Source organism: Triturus cristatus, chromosome 8, assembly GCF_964204655.1.
Source record: "Triturus cristatus chromosome 8, aTriCri1.1, whole genome shotgun sequence".
Lineage (NCBI taxonomy): Eukaryota > Metazoa > Chordata > Amphibia > Caudata > Salamandridae > Triturus > Triturus cristatus.
Genome location: NC_140591.1, coordinates 284,760,153 through 284,773,877, shown reverse-complemented (window position 1 = coordinate 284,773,877; position 13,725 = coordinate 284,760,153).

Below are 13,725 nucleotides of genomic sequence, written 5' to 3'. Positions count from 1 at the left end.
TTGAGCCTGCAGTGCTACACCATTGTTGCGAGGTGCATGGTATTGAGCTCCCCTATACTGGTTCCCTCCTCCTGGGCCTCATAGCAGTAGACCATGGCTGAGGGGCCTAGTGGAGTGGGGGGCCCTACCCTATGCCTCATAGCCATGGTGTAGCATTGCAAAGCTTTGGGTAGGGTCCTTCTCCCCTGGGCCTCTTAGCCATGCTTATGTATTGCATAGCCTAAGAGTTAATGGGCTTCCTCCACAAATCCTCTCAGTGTTACACCATGTCTGAGAGGCTCGGGGGTGGGGCATTCGTGTGGGCCAATCCCCTGGGCCAAACTGAAACTGACTCCCAGCTCTGCACCATGGCTTTGTACATGTCAAGAGCATAACAATCAGTTGTGTAGAAGGTGCAATGGCATGGGGGCCCGGGATATTAAGTGTTCCCAAAGTATGGCTTTATTTTATTGAGCAACCAGAGGGAAGGTTAAGGGAATGCTTTTTACTTTGCACCAGAGCCAATGGCACCATTATTGTGCTACATGCCTCTCTTTTATGTGCATCACAGACATGTTCCAGAGCTGTAAGACTTGGGAGAGTCCCTCTCCTCCCTGGGCTTTACAGCAGGCTGCGGTTGGAAACTGAGGGGAGGTGGCACCATCCATGAGTTTAGCAGTGCAGGATTGAGGCTGTGAGGCTCATGGGGTCTCTCTCAGGGGAGTAGCTATCAATAGTTCAGCATGTGCAGTTGCAACGGGGCTTATAGATATTAGGGACCCAATGCACCCAAATTGTAGGTGTGTTTGACTGTCTGGCATAATTTTCATGCATCAGTACCCATGGCTACATTACTACGCCACTGGTACCTTCTCCCATGCACCATATTTGCATAGCCCAGGACAGGGGCATCCTCCCCTAGGCCTAACAGCCATGGTGCAGGGCTAAGGAGCCCAAGGGAGGGAGCTTGCTGTCCTGGACCTTGCAGCAGTGTTCCATGTCTGCAATGCCCAGGGCATGAGCCCCCTCTGAAGGGTGTAGCTATCAATAGTGCAGCAAGTGCAGTTGGACCATGGCCTTGTGGGGTTATGGGTCCAATGCACCCACATTATGGCTTAACTTTACTGTACACAAAAAAGTACACATAAAGTGATGGATGGAATGCTTGAATTAATCTCAGCAACTGGTAATTACTCTAACAGCTTCCCTGTCCATCGTTATTTCGTCCGTACACCATGCTACCTCAGTTTGGACCCAGCCATATGCAAATGACCCTTTTTCCTTCTCCAATGGGAGCAGTCATGACCAAAATGCCAGGTCAGAACCTCCCTGGCTTGGAACACAAGCAGCCCAGAACTGGTTTTGCTTTAGTTAGGGCTCATCAGCCAGGTATAGCTTGGTTTCAATGACAGTGTGCAAGGGACCCATGTCTGGGCATGCCCATCCAACTTAGTGCAACACACTAAAGTATTAAAAAAAAGTGAAGGATGGAATGCTTGAATTACTCTCAGCCACTGCTGAGGCTGTGTCCCCCTGAGATCGATTGAGGCACACCGGGGGGGGGGGGGGATTGAGGGGAGAGGCTACACCTGATTTGAAATCCTCTGATTACACCATTTCTCTTTATATTTTGTGCGCTTCCAAATTAGGACATTTTACTTAGTTGATGAGGCAAGGATTTTTTGTTCTATATTATTGTATCCCAAGACATTCTGTTGAGATGTTTTTGCAATTTGCCCTGGTTTAGACATGCAAATGCTGTTTATGATTGTAAAATAATTACGCTAGACAATTAAAGGGTAACCAGTTCCTCTTGTATAGCATACGTGGCATGGACAAGGACACTATCATTGCATGCCACGGGATCTTAGTCGCTGGGAGATCTGAATTTGAGATCATGTTGCCCTCACACACCTTTTTAGGGGTGTCATGCTTCATCATAGGGCCCTCCTCGTCGGACCGGCGCTGCAATGTCCGACGGGCCTGGTGGCTACTTTGGCGGAGTTCTTTTGATCTGTAGAGACGCCGTATGTGAGATATATATGTGGGCAGTCAGTGCTATGTGTATTGTAATGTAGATAGGTGATTTTAAAAAAGGCTCCAGGTCTATAGAAAGTCTTTATTCCGTCTTAGATCTGGGTCTAAATAAAAACAGTGGAACCACCTGTAGGGCTTAATGTACCTTGGTGGCTGCTTGGTGTAAATCAGGTCGACATGTTTCGTGTCTTAAGGGCTCCAAAATCGAGCGACACTTCTTCAGGACCTATGTTGTGACGAACCAGGTTAGAGTACGTCAGATTAGCTGCGCCTCCCGACTTGGGTGAGGGGGCGCGAAAGTGCCAAAGGTGAGTCCCAGATATGGATCTCATCCAACCTTTCATCCTAAGTCAAAAATTGGAGACAAAAGGGGAGGGATAAGGAAGGAGGGCAAAGAACAGCGACATATAGAGGTAAACTTTAAAGATGCGCAAGAGCTACAAATAAGTATAGTCTCAGCATTAGGAGACAAAGTCCCATTGTTAGTGGTTTTAATTAACCAATAATAGTGACTAGAGTCCCCATATCCCAGGAAGAGTCCTGGGCGAGGATCTACTGTGAATTAAAATTAGATAAGAAAGGCTAATAACATGCCATCACTAACCCAGAAGGGGAGCCCAGTCAAAAAAGTGAAAATCCTTGCCAAAATAAATATACTACATCAGGTTAATAAAGGCGACGTCCGTGTCTTACCTATGGTTGGCAGTGGGTTGTGCGACATGAAGGAGGGCGGGTCAGCTCCATATATTAAAGGTAGCCAACTGCGGAAGTGAGATGAAAGCACAGAAGGGAGTTGTTACATCTTGAAAAACAGGCAGCACACACAATAATGGTACTGAAAAACATCACGACTAAACCCATTGGGGAGATTTGTTGAATCTTGAAAAGCAAACAGCACACACATAAAGGTACTGGAAAACATCACGACTTAACCCATTAAGGAGAGGAGTTAAATCTTGAACAGACAGCACACGCATTAATGGCACTGAGAAACGTCACGACTAAACCCATTATGGAGAGTGTCTAAGGACATCATGATGTGGAAGCGCTACATAGACGACATTCTCATTGTTTGGAAGGGAGACATACAAACTTGTGATAATTTTTTCACTTGGGTCAACTCCTTAGACCCCTACCTCCACTTCACTAGATCGGTATCACCCACAGAGATACACTTCTTAGACCTAACCATCAACCTGAGTGAAGGTAAATTATCAACGCATACCTATATAAAACCTACGGATTGCAATAATTTACTACTATATGGGAGCCACCACCCAAGAGCACTAAGGAACAACCTTCCTTTTGGGCAGTTTCTGCGTCTCCGCAGGAACTGTGATTCAACCCTGGATTACAAAAAAGAGGCAGCAGTACTGAGCAAAAAACTCGCAACCCGAGATTATCCACAGAACATCATCAAACAGTCAAGGAAACGAGCACTGAATAACAATAGAGAAGCTCTCTTGGAGGTCCAACACAGGAAGACCGATGAAGCAGTCACATGTGTTACGACGTTTACTCCAGAATCCAACACTATCCAGAGGATTATCCGCAAACATTGGAAAATCCTATCAACAGGAAATCTATCCTTACCCTTACCAAGGTTTGCTAATAAACGGACAAACAATCTGAGAGACGTTCTGATTCATACCCGCCCCAAAACTGGGCAAAAAGCTGTACAAAGCACCCTCTGGAACACCACACCAGTACGGGGCCACTTTCCATGTGGTCAATGCGGAGTATGCACACTTACAAGGACCTCCAAGGAACTCAACCTGGAAGAAGGTAAAATTTGGGTGCAGAGATCACACACTAACTGTAACACAAAGAACTGTGTATACCTCATCAAGTGCCCATGTAATCTACAATACGTGGGGATGACCACCCGTCCCGTCAAAATCAGGATCATGGAACATCGCAGTAACATACGCTGCAGTCGGCTATCAACCAAAATGAGCACCCATTTCTTGACACACCCACACGGGCCGGACGAGATGACCTGGACTATTATTGAAAGTAACACCAGCTGGTCAGCTAACAAACTGTTCGAGACAGAACAAAGATGGATTTTCAGTCTGTCCTCTCAAAAGACGGGTCTGAACGATGCCATTCCGTGGTCAGAGATTCAGAGCAGACACTAAATTATCTGGTACCCTATCTCGTTTGTGTACTAAAGTTGTCTGTCATATACTAATCCTGCTACATTACATTACATATGAACTACTGGGTCATATGATCAAGTGGTTCCATTACTCATCCCTCTGCACCACACCTTTGGGATATTCCAACCTTCTCGTTGCACTATGTATAAGTATTGACCTTATGCGTTAATGTGAATACCAACATTTGATTTTCATCCATATAACTACTAGTTTTTTACCACGGTAATTTTAAACCCTATTCGTTTTTTAGAACACCTTTTCTGTAAATACTATTGCCATGTTCCCGACTTCTCTTTCTATGAAGTCAGGCAATGTCCCAGGGAGAAGATGGCGCCCGTCCATGCCCTCTTGCACGTCACCGCGTTTGTTGACGGAAACAAACGTCCCGTTAGGATCGAAGCAACATAAGCAGTAACGCTGACATCCCGGATTTAATTCGGCAGCGGGAGAGCCTTGGTATGAGGAAACCTTGCCCTCTACCTTAACGGTGAGTGTTTCACAACCCCGGCATATGTCCTTTCGCACACGCACTGTTTTTTAGTACGGGGTTGAGTTTAATCGGCTCACCCCTTATCCTAGGTTACGTGACTCGCGGGAATCACACCCCCCAGTCACGTTAATGGGTGGCTTCCCGAGGTGTATTTTGATGGGTCATTACGGTCTGTCGATTGAGCATCAGGCTTCTAATAATAGCCCAATTGCTCCTTCCACCACCGCCAGTACCCGGTTTGGAACCCCTTGCATTATGTTACATGCCCTACCGGTTCCCTCGAGATCGAGCTCACCTTAGCTTTCTTAGCGTTACTTCTAAATAGGTACACGCGTCACCTTAGCCCAGACACTGCTAGAGCACCTCCTTAGACACTCTCCATAATGGGTTTAGTCGTGACGTTTCTCAGTGCCATTAATGCGTGTGCTGTCTGTTCAAGATTTAACTCCTCTCCTTAATGGGTTAAGTCGTGATGTTTTCCAGTACCTTTATGTGTGTGCCTTTTGCTTTTCAAGATTCAACAAATCTCCCTAATGGGTTTAGTCGTGATGTTTTTCAGTACCATTATTGTGTGTGCTGCCTGTTTTTCAAGATGTAACAACTCCCTTCTGTGCTTTCATCTCACTTCCGCAGTTGGCTACCTTTAATATATGGAGCTGACTCGCCCTCCTTCATGTTGCACAACCCACTGCCAACCATAGGTAAGATACGGACGTTGCCTTTATTAACCTGATGTAGTATATTTATTTTGGCAAGGATTTTCACTTTTTTGACTGGGCTCCCCTTCTGGGTTAGTGATGGCATGTTATTAGCCTTTCTTATCTAATTTTAATTCACAGTAGATCCTCGCCCAGGACTGTTCCTGGGATATGGGGACTCTAGTCACTATTATTGGTTAATTAAAACCACTAACAATGGGACTTTGTCTCCTAATGCTGAGACTATACTTATTTGTAGCTCTTGCGCATCTTTAAAGTTTACCTCTATATGTTGCTGTTCTTTGCCCTCCTTCCTTATCCCTCCCCTTTTGTCTCCAATTTTTGACTTAGGTTGAAAGGTTGGATGAGATCCATATCTGGGACTCACCTGTGGCACTTTCGCGCCCCCTCACCCAAGTCGGGAGGCGCAGCTAATCTGACGTACTCTAACCTAGTTCGTCACAACATAGGTCCTGAAGAAGTGTCGCCCGATTTTGGAGCCCTTAAGACACGAAACATGTCGACCTGATTTACACCAAGCAGCCACCAAGGTACCTTAAGCCCTACAGGTGGTTCCACTGTTTTTATTTAGACCCAGATCTAAGACGGAATAAAGACTTTCTATAGACCTGGAGCCTTTTTTTAAATCACCTATCCACATTACAATACACATAGCACTGACTGCCCACATACATACCACACATACGGCGTCTCTACAGATCAAAAGAACTCCGCCAAAGTAGCCACCAGGCCCGTCGGACATTGCAGCGCCGGTCCGACGAGGAGCGCCCTATGATGAAACATGACACCCCTAAAAAGGTGTGTGAGGGCAACATGATCTGAAATTCAGATCTCCCAGCGACTAAGATGCCGTGGCATGCAGTGATAGTGTCCTTGTCCATGCCACGTATGCTATACAAGAGGAACTGGTTACCCTTTAATTGTCTAGCGTGTACACATAGAGGAGCACAGGTACAGGACCTCTTTAAATATTAGCTCTTCAGTTTCCCCTTTGATTATATAGGTAAAATAATCACCGCATACAACCACTGAGTCGTGGCCTCCCTCCTCCGAGTCTTGCAGCCACAGTCCAGCACTGTCAGGCTCAAGGAAATGGGCCAGTTAGTGAGCCAGTGTAGCAGCATTATTTAATTGTATTTGCACATGTGATTCAAGGTGTTGCTCAAAATTGAGATAAATCCAATGAATGGAGCTGTATCTCAAATTGGTTAATAGAATCTGCATCATGCTAATTTAGGAAATCAAATGTACTGTGGAACTATGCAGGTGTATACTACATATTAATGTCGGAACATTCAAAGGCTTCATAGGGCTTTTATAGAAATACATAAAGCACGGCAGCTAGGTTATATGCTTGTGCAAAGTTGTGTCCAATGAACTAACGCCTGACGGGTGCTCCAAGGAGAGACTAGGTAGCCACCAAATCCTTTGTTTGAAGAGACACAGATCCCTACAATAAATACATAGGCTGCTGAGCACCAAAGTAAAAAACATAATTATCAAGTCTTGGCAGATACACAGTATACAATATTCCTTTATTCAGTTCATCATTTTATCCATATATATCCAAAACGTCTTGGCTAGTTCAAGTAGCCAAGGTCTGAGCAGATTCAAGTAGCCAACATGTGTTTCGTCGTTGTGGTTACAGTCACCACTGACTTCCTTAGGGCCACAAGCAAACAAAACAAACCATTCCCTCCCAAATCATAACAAACTAATATGGACACCTATCATCAACTCCTTAGTGTTAAAAGGATATCACACCACACAATAACAGGGTGAAATTGTGCACACTTACGCCAGAATGAACCTCGTGTATCATTCTGTGTGAAAGGAATCATGCAAGAAAGAAATCAAAATTATTATCAAATGACCACCACGTGCCCCATACCTAACATCCCAAGTACAAAGCTATTCGTGCTAACAGAAATCGATTTAATGAAAAAAACAAACATAACTAATATGCAAGCAAGTGTTATGGTGAATTGAGATTTAAAGACACCGTGAGTGAGCGGTAGATAGCCCCTCTATTTTATAGCCACCCAAACTACTGCACTTCTCGTTCCCAGTCTCCCAAAGACATTCACATCGTCCCTAATGACATTTAGAAATGTCGTCACACATGAGTGAAGGTAAAATCTGCGAACATAAAAGATACAAAATATGTCGCAAACAACCGTAAACCCCATTGGCACCCACATAGTGTATTAAAGGTCCCACAACTTACCTATTCAGGTGCGCGTAGCTATCACGTCCATATCTAGTGAGCCCACATCTGAATATAATATCTGTATAGGATACAAATTCCTATATATTAGGCCCCCAGTGTAAACATATTTCAATCATAAAGTAACAAACTAAACCACATCACCAATACAGACTGGTAATGGCTCGAATCCTTTTTTAATAAATCTATGTCCACACATTCCTATCACAGGTCATTACTAAGTTTGCATCCACCAATCGTGTGTAACTAAAAGGTAGTTGTGTGTATTTAATGCCTCTGGACTGCAACTTGAACATAATGTATCAAGAAATATTGTGCAATCAAAATCATGAATATGCATATTGGATGCACTCTGTCCGCCCAAAACAACCTGCAAAATGTTTGTGGAAAACAACGGCAATAATGTTTGCCCCATATCCATCTTATATATCCTACTGCAACCATAACCTTTAAATATCGTAGCACTATACCAAATTACATATGTCAAAAGCCCCCGTTACTAATCACTGTTCATGGCCTTCCAGGATATTCTTACTGAAAAGTATGGTGAAAAAACCAGAGAGTACTCTGACCTGCAAGTGTGTATGGCAGCTTTCTGCTCCAGCGCCATCTTGAATCTACTATTTACATAGGGCCCGATTCACAGAACTAACTTAAGATAAAATCCTAAACTTAGTACCATTTTGGTATTCACAGAAGGCACTTACTCATTTTGGTATTCACAAAAGTCACTTACTCATTTCGGTATCCACAGAAGTTAGGACTCCTAACTTTAGGACTCCTAAATGCCTTCTGTGAATACCGAAAGTCTTAAAGTTAGTATTTTTCTCAGTTTAGGAGTAGTAAAGTTAGGAGTCCTAACTTTACTACTCCTAAACTGAGAAAAATCTTAACTTTAAGACTTTCGGTATTCACAGAAGTCATTTAGGAGTCCTAAAGTTAGGAGTCCTAACTTTACTACTCCTAAACTGAGAAGAAATCCTAACTTTAAGACTTTCGGTATTCACAGAAGTCATTTAGGAGTCCTAAAGTTAGGAGTCCTAACGTTACTACTCCTAAACTGAGAAGAATCCTAACGTTAAGACTTTCGGTATTCACAGAAGGCATCTAGGAGTCCTAAAGTTAGGAGTCCTAACTTTACTACTCCTAAACTGAGAAGAATCCTAACTTTAAGACTTTTGGTATTCACAGAAGGCATTTAGGAGTACTAAAGGTAGGACTCCTAACTTTACTACTCCTAAACTGAGAAAAATCCTAACTTTAAGACTTTCGGTATTCACAGAAGGCATTTAGGAGTCCTAAAGTTAGGACTCCTAACTTCTGTGAATACCGAAATGAGTAAGTGCCTTCTGTGAATATCAAATGGAGTAGGTGCCTTCTGTGAATACCAAAATGGTAGTAAGTTTAGGATTTTGTCTTAAGTTAGTTCTGTGAATCAGGTCCATAGTGTCCCTGTGTTACCACGTAACCAGTCAGATGACCAGGCATTTTCCCTTCACGTAAGGTAGATGTACAGATACCGGATATGTGTAAGTATCACGCACATCTTTAAAGCATTCCTAAAGAGACGTACAGGCGTGTACATATCCAGTGCATATTGCAGTTCAACCATGATAAAATAATAAGGCCTAAAATCGCAATACATCAATATCAAAAAAGGCATACATAATACAAGCAGAATTTGGATGTGGCTATTGCAGCTGTATTCACTCATCCATATGTCTCGCTCTTAAAACACGACATCTGTTGTCACCAAGGCAGCAGGAGACATAAAACTGTACAATGGCCCTAATGATAACTCAGTACAACTCCAATACAGAATAAGAGTTGCCCGAAGGCACAACACACCAATAACAATGCACATATCACACTGATATTCAGATCCAGTCACCAGAACCCTAAACATAGCAACCATTGTTTGATATCTAAGTACTAATACCTTAATAGAACAAGCAAATTATATCTAAATCTCAAGTAATCTTTATGAAACCTGAAGTCATACAATTCTACACCAACTTTCACTGGATTATCTCGGGCAATAATTGTTACATAATCATACGCTGTCCAACTCAACAAACCACACACTATACACCTCATGAATATCATGATGAGAACATGGAGACCATCTTGACCCATAAAATTCCGGAGATGCAAGTCAGTACCGCATCCATCAGTCAATAACAAATATTCCCATCAGTTCAAACGGAAATCCCTATACCATACAGTCCATCAAAAAACAAATCTCAAGCTTGTGGATGTCCATTAAGTGATCATATTGTTACCAACGAATACGTCAGTAATGTCATAATAATATTAACATAATTCGGCTGTAACCACCCGTCAGTGAAAATTTCACTGATGGGCGGCTACAGCCGAATTATGTTATTGAAGGAAAACATCGGATGAAGCTTTAGGTCACGAGCAATTGTGGGAACCCCTTATTATAAGATTGGAAAGAAATCTCTCTGGAACAAATTTTGTTAAGCCCTGAAGAAGCAAAAATGTCGCGAAACACATGTTGGCTTGGCTGTTTATACTACTGCATGTTGATGAAGAGTTTTACCCTAGTATTTGATGGTTTTTGACACCAAGATTATACAAACTGAAGATGAACTGTTTTAAGTGTCTGTAAGAATGACGTGCAATAAAAAGGATTTATATGGACATTCAAGATGCAATATGTGTTTTTCTCAGTACATGATCTAATGTAAGGAATATTCCCTGAAAGGAAAACAGGGAACTTAGAACTAGCGCCGGGCAATTTCTCTATTTTGCCCTCTGTGATTCTGATATATATTTACAGTTACGTCTTGCTCTCAGCAACTCGCTATATGGTATGGAGTCTATTTGGCACTTAGGGTAAGATCTTGAAGTGTGTAGCAGGGAAATTAAAGAAGTTTTCTTCCTATAGATATTACATTATATCTTATTGTCACACAGGTACAATTCCCCATCTAGAAAAACAATTCAATCTCTGATAAATGCAAAGGTAAATGACAGATTGTATGGATTCATATTTAGATATTTAAAAAATTCCTCTAAGTCAGTCTGTTCACCCATCCAGATCATCAGGCAGTCATCAATGTAGCCCCCCCAGTAATAAATACTGCTGGTGCACTTCACACCATTTGGGCCCCAGATGTGAACCTCCTCAAACCAACCCATGAAAAAGTTAGCAAAAGAAGGTGCAAATCTAGAGCTCATCATTGTCCTGCACAGCTGCTCATACGACTCACCATTGACAAGAAACATATTGTTCACAAGAATCAGTCGTGACATTACAATGAGCATCTCTTAGTGCTCAAAAAGGTCTCTTTTGCAAGAAGTTAGTATATAATGATACTACGTCCATATTAACAAGTAACATCACTGGTTTCCATGTCACATCGTTCAGGGGATTACAAATGTGCTTGGTATCATATATATATGAGGAGTGGTTAAATACAAATGGGTTTCAAAAACTGTCCAAAAATTCTGAGAGCTTGTCTGTAGGCCCCTGTTAGAAATGGGTGTCTCTAGTTGGCAATGGTTTGCATCTTGTCCAAGTAGGGACCCTTCCTTCTAGTCAGGATAATGGAGTTGCACTCCTAAAATAACTCCCGCTCACCCCCTTGGTAACTTGGCATGAGCAGTCAGGCTTATCTTAGAGGCAATGTGGAAAGTATTTGTACGTAACCAACAGTAACACAGTGAAAGCACTTTAAAAGGACACCACACCAGTTTAGAAAAATATCCTATATTTTAAAAACTCAAAACAAGACCAAAAACGATAAAGAATCCACAATACCGTACTTGAAAAATAGGTACTTTGCAAGATGTCTTCTAAACTGCTAAAAATACCTCAAAAACGCAGTTCGTACGAGTAGCTAGCTCCATCCAGGGCTACCGCGATGCTGAAAACAACAGAGTCTAACAGTTCCAGCCAACCACTTCAAAATGGGCCAGCAAAAGCGTGAGCAGACTCAGTAACAGTTTCTCGTTGCGGCTTACACGGCGGTGCGAGACGGTCGTGGCAACCGTAGTGGTTGTGTTGCAACATGGAAGCGGTGCAGGGTGCGGTGTTCTCTCGATGCAGTGCAGGCAGTGGCTCGGTGACCATCTTCCAGACGGCGTCGGTGAGACCAAGGCTTATGGTGCAGGGCGAGACGGTTCTCGGTGCGAGGCTGGCAGGCTGCGGTGCAGGCGACAGAGCCAGTTTGCAGGAGCTGGCGTTGGTCGGCCCAGACGGCTGTGTGGGACGAGGTGGTGCATCGTGAAACTTTAAAAGCGGTGCCCCGAAACACGATGTGATCAAGGGTGTCGAGTCAGCAGCAGTGACAGTGTCGGTGAGACCAGGATGCCGAAGTAAAGCGAGGCAGTGCAGACTGCGGTGCCCACAGGTCACGGTGCAAGCAGCGTCTCAGTGGCGGCGGTGGCGGTCGTCGTCGGTGAGACCATGATTGCGATGCAAGATGTGGGCGGTGCGGTCTGTGGTGCCGTCAGGACACAGAGCCAGTGACAGAGTTGGTGACGGAGTCGGTTGCTGATCCCTTCTCTGTAGCAACTGAAACAGCGGTTCCAGAAGTGGTACCCAGAGGTTGATGAAGTCTTTGCAGTCCCTCTATTACGGACGAACAATGGACCGCTTGTTGCAAAGTCACTAACACTATATCACTCAATAGTCGACACAAGCTCCTCCATTACAAATTCCTTCGCCGCTGTTACATGACCCCTGATAGACTCCATGCCATCGATCCCTTGCGGCCCCACACATGCTGGAAATGCTCTGCACCACACGCTGATTTTGCACACATGTCATGGACATGCCCCAGACTGCAATCATACTGGACGCAGGTCCACGAGATCCTGGGTGCTATGTTGGGGCTTACGTTGGTCCCCACACCTGAGGTTGCATTGTTGGGCTACACGGTGAATTTCCCTAAGACGGTTCGGAGACTTGCCTCTCTAGGCCTACTACTCGCCAAACGGGAGGTTGCAAAGCGCTGTGGAGATAGGACGGCCCCCACAGCTGGGATGTGGCTCACTTCCATGGCTTTCTGCAGCACAAATAGCGAGATCTACTCCAGCCTCCTCCCCACAGTTGCGCGACCCAAGGATATCTGGGGCCCGTATAAGACATATATCGCTACCCTGCAGAACGCTTCCCCACCGCACTCCAGTTCCGGTATAGTGCCTACGGGAGTGGGGTAGTCGGTATGGCACCAGAGTTATGCTTATGGGGTGATTGTGACATGGACATGATGTTATGGTCCTACTTATTGTCAGTCCTGAGCTGCGGTTCCCTACGAGCGTGGCCTAGCTGGGGGGTGTGGGTCGATAATAGGGGTGCCCATGCTGACTGAATGATGGGTCCTTGGCGTGAGATTATCATTTTTGAGTTCGGGCGGATGGGAGCGTTGGGTTGGTGGCTAGGGGTTTACGATCTGATGTCTTGCTTATGAGCTGTTACTTATATATGGGGCGAGAGTGTCGTAGTGTATCTCTTCAATGGTTATTTATTGAGCACACAGCCGATGTCTTTGTAGTGTTTTGTTTTTCAAAACTAAATAAAGCATTAAAAAAAAAAAAAAGAAAAAAGGCTTTGCAGTCCCTGAGACTTCAAATCAGGAGGCCAGCTCGATTTCAAGCCCTTGGAGATACTCAGCACAAGTAAAGAAAGTTCAGTCCAGTCCTTTCACTGCCCAAGGCAGAAGCAGCAACTGCAGGCCAACCCAACAAAGCAACAACACAGCAAAGAGGCAGTACTCCTCCTGGCATCTCTTCCAGCTCTTCTTCTTGGCAGGTTCCTTGATTCCAGCGAGTTCAAATGTTTAGGGGTTTGGGGCCCCACTTTTTATAGCCCAAAATCCTTTGTCCTCTCAGGCAAAGATTGTCTGTGCAGAGTCCAAACCAGTTTGGTCCTCTCTGTCTCAGCTTCCCATCAGGAGGCGGAGACAGCATTGTCCAAGGCAGACAGGGCCTATTCAGGTGCAAGGGAAATCTCCTCCCACCACTCTAAATGCAGACCGGGCCTATTCAGGTGCTAGTGACAACAACTCCCACTACTCTGAATGCAGCCCAGGTCTATTCAGCCAATCCCTGATCCATCTAGACTCTCTGGAGCCACTGCTC